This window comes from Chamaea fasciata, unplaced genomic scaffold, assembly GCF_029207755.1.
Source record: "Chamaea fasciata isolate MVZ Bird 193981 ecotype frontalis unplaced genomic scaffold, bChaFas1.0.hap1 SCAF_869, whole genome shotgun sequence".
NCBI classification, from domain to species: domain Eukaryota; kingdom Metazoa; phylum Chordata; class Aves; order Passeriformes; family Sylviidae; genus Chamaea; species Chamaea fasciata.
This window is the reverse complement of record NW_027094954.1, coordinates 36,615-40,469: the sequence shown is the minus strand read 5'-3', so window position 1 is coordinate 40,469 and position 3,855 is coordinate 36,615. Positions and strand designations below refer to the sequence as shown.

At 59.0% G+C, this 3,855-nt stretch overlaps 1 long non-coding RNA gene across 2 annotated transcripts; it reads right to left on the bottom strand.

Moving 5' to 3' along the window:
* Positions 1-1,124: 1,124 nt before the first annotated feature.
* On the bottom strand, positions 1,125-3,259 carry LOC136305990 (uncharacterized). 2 transcript variants are annotated; one of them, XR_010725473.1, is made up of 4 exons: positions 3,195-3,259; positions 2,909-3,060; positions 2,202-2,794; positions 1,125-1,392 (listed from the first exon to the last, which is right to left on the bottom strand). It is a non-coding gene; the product is annotated as an uncharacterized lncRNA (long non-coding RNA). The 2 variants fall into 2 exon arrangements; XR_010725474.1 differs by having other exon boundaries at positions 2,202-2,337.
* Positions 3,260-3,855: the final 596 nt, after the last annotated feature.

Below are 3,855 nucleotides of genomic sequence, written 5' to 3'. Positions count from 1 at the left end.
CAGGGCAGCCCTGGGACACCTACGGGACAGCCAGGGCACCCCCAGGGCACCCCAGGGACACCCAGGGCACCCCCAGGGACACCTAGGGGACACCCAGGGCACCCCCAGGGACACCGAGGGGACAGCCAGGGCACCCCAGGGACACCTAGGGGACAGGGAAGGCAACCCCAGGGACAGCCAGGGCACCCCAGGGACGCCTTGGGGACAGCAAGGCACCCCAAGGACATCTAGGGGACAGCCAGGGCCCCCCAGGGACACCTAGGAAGACAGCCAGGGCCCCCCCAGGGACAGACAAGGTACCCCTAGGGGACAGTCAGGGCACCCCCAGGGACACCTAAAAGACAGCCAGGGCAGCCCTGGGACACCTAGGGGACAGCCAGGGCACCCCCAGGGACACCTAAGAGACAGCCAGGGCACCCCCGGGACAACTAGGGGACAGCCAGGGCACCCCCAGGGACACCTAGGGGACAGCCAGGGCATCCCAGGGACAGTCAGGTCCCCCCAAGGGACACCTGGTGGACAGCCCGTGGACCCCAAGGGACACCTAGGGGACAGCCAGGGCATCCCAGGGACAGTCAGGTCCCCCCAAGGGACACCTAGTGGACAGCCCGTGGACCCCAAGGGACACCTAGGGGACAGCCAGGGCACTCCAGGGACACCTAGGGGACAGCCAGGGCAACCCCAGGGACAGCCAGAGCACCCCAGGGACACCTAGGGGACAGCCGGGGCGCCCCCAGGGCCACCTAGGGGAAAGCCAGGGCACCCAGAGCTCCAAGTGCTCTCCAAGGCAGGCTCAAAACCCTTACCAACGATTGGCTTTAATAAAGCAACTCACACAAAGTCACCAGCACCACACGGTTGGTCTGTAACGGCTGCAACAAAATATGCCCTCCTGGAAGCAGTTCAGCACTTACTGATCACTTCTTTGTTTTGGCACTTCCCAGCCAGGGCCTGCGGGGCCTCCTGCAGATGCAGGTCTTCGCTGACAAGGCTCCACTTGTGCAGCAGCAGCAGGATTAGGGGCAGGAGCAGGAGCAGGAGCAGCTCCCTGAAATTTTAGAAAATATTAGAAAAATACAGGCAAAAATCTCACCTCTGTCCTCCCCTAAGAACATCCCTAGGACATCATCCCAGTTTTTCCCAGCTAGGAGCTGCAAGGAATTCAGGCAGGGGAATTGACATCAGGGAACAGCTTTGTAAAGTCAAAGGCAGAAAGAGAAGATCCACCAGCAAAGGGCAGGAAAGGGGAAAGGTTTCTGAAAACATTTCTGCAGTCTAATTAATAATTATTTCTGCTTCCCCAGCGAGAAGAACACAAACTCACAGCCATTCAGGCCTGACAGTCCCCTGCAGCCAGAGCTCAGCACACATCCACAGAAGCAAGTCCAGCACCTGAAAGAAAAAAAAAAAAAAACAACAAAAAAACACAATCAAACCAGAAGGAAAAGGTGATTTCTTTGGCTTCAAAGTTATTTCAAGTTCTTAAAGCCCAACACAGCTGATAGGAGAAGCAGAGTCAGGGCTCCTGGCAGACAGAGGGTGTTTTCCCCCCCAGGGGACTGCAGAGGAATTGTCTGGGACTTGGACTGTCCCTCGGGGTGACACCAGTTGCTGTGACTTCTATCATTCCATATGTTTGACTCCCAAAACTTCCCAGCCCAGGGGCTTGAGCTGACAGGGCAGCACAAAGATTGTTCTCTGTGTGGTGCCCAGATTTGGGGTTCACTGTCACCTTTGCTAGTTTAGATGAATTATACCCACGGCCCCGAATTCCCTGCTCAGTTCCTGCTGCAATAACCTCACAGTGCCTCACAGAGCATGGATATTCCCACGCAGAGCTGCTGCTTGAATGCCAGACGTGTCAGGAACTAGCAGAGCTTCCAAGGAAGCACAGCAGGATAGGGACAGGATAGGTTTCTATTCCATAGATTTGGTTAATTCTAACCCTCATCCCCTGGGGGTCACCTGTCAGATTTCCCTGGAATTCAGCCACCCCCTGAGCTCGGGCTCCAGGTGATGTTTCAGAGCAGGAGAAGGCACTGGCCGGCCTGTGCTGAGGCAGCCCCTGTGCCCTCGGGAGGACACAGCTCCCTGCAGGAGCTCAGCTCCTTTCCGAGCCCCAGCAGTGGCCTCTGCAAGTGCCTTTCCCTCAGGCAAGGGATGCCCATCCCTGCCTTCAGCACACCTCCAGTGGGACCCACCTGCAAAAGCTTTCCATCACTTCTGCACTCCGGCTGGCTCCCTGGAAAAGTCCAGACTTCATCCAAACGAAACTCCATCCCACTCAAACCTTTGATTTTGAGGCATCTCCGAGGGCCGTTGCTCTGGATTTAATTTCTGTGAGGGAGGAGCACCTTGGCTTTAATGCTGCCGATGGGTGATGTCCTCAGGCTGAAAGGGAGGGGATTTGGGGTGGCCAGGACATCCCTGGCAACTGTGTGGGAGCTCCGGGAGGTGGGAATTGCTGTCTGAGCCCCTCTGCAGACAGCCCGAGCCGCCGTTCCCGGGCAATGCCAGCTGTTCCCTGGGGAGCTCTTGGGCTGTGGGTGCCTCTGTCCGGGCTGCAGCATCTCCCCGTGCCCGGTGGGAGCAGCCCCTGGCCGAGGAGCCGCGGCAGCCCCGGGGCCGTGTCCGTGCCAGCCCCGAGCCCGGCCCCGGGCCCTGCGTTTGGCCGCCGCTGCCACGGGCGGGGCCCCGCAGGCACAGCTCCTCCCCTGCACATCATCCCAGGGCTGCTGGCCCCGCTGGGGCTGCCGGCCTCCTTCCTCCCTGCGCCTCCGGGCACCCGGGACACCTGCAGGAAACCCCGAGGGACACTGCAGGCGGCACGGGGGGGCACCGAGGCCTCCGGCCAGAAAAGCAGCCCCGGCCTCAGCAGCTGCCATCAGTTTGGCCCGGCAACACTCACCTGCAGGAAACGCCCCTGTGCGGGTGGGACCGGCCCTGCCTCTCTCCAGAACTTTGGCCGTGGAAGAAGGGAAGCCTCAGGACTTGTCCTGCTCCTTTCCGCCCAGAAAGAGACTTTGTGTAAGTACTTTTACGGCAGCTGTTGAGTAAATCCTGGAAAGGACAGGAAATCAGCGTCACTGGAAGAGCTTTGTGCTGTCGTGACCTGCCAGCCAGTTCTGCCCTCGAGCCATTCCAGGGGCTGCTGTGTGAAGCAGCTTTGGCAGAGAAGGCGGCACTGCACTTACCTTAGTGGGGCCAAGCGTTGCCATCCTATGGAGGTCCATCCCCATAATGCAGAGATTGGTTCAGCTGCTTGGAGCAGAGTCTGGGTAATGCCAAGGTGCTGAGTTCGATTCTCAAACGGTCCGTCTGCTTGAGAGTCAGATTTTAGGATCCCTCTCAGGCTCAGTATATCCTGTGACCTGGAAATAAGAGGAAAATTCTCGGCTGAGTTTTAATAAAACAGCTTTTGCCATTGCAGGGTGTGAGCTGCACTCGGTGATTTTCGGCCGCGATGAGCCCCACGAGCATTCCGCCCTTCCTTGCCGCCATCTTGGTTGCGTCTGAGGCCACTTCCGGTCCCGCCGGCATCTTTTTTGCGGCATCGCTAAGGCCCCCGGCAGGTGTTTATACAGACGCCTGACTAAATCCACGAATCCGAACCCGGAGGCGGCGCGGATGAGCACATGGCCGGTGTCTGCACACCTGGAAACGCCGCGGAAAATTGCACCCGGGCGGCGCTGTAGTCGGGGTTTTTGTAAAGGCATCTGCGTAAACGCCTACAGGGTCCTTATTTTTCCCGCCCTTTTGGCCGCCCTTTTTGGAAGGTCGGGCGCCTCGCGCCTCGGCGCCATTTTGTGAGGGGCGACGCGTGACTTCCGCTTTTCCTTGCCGCCATCTTGGTTG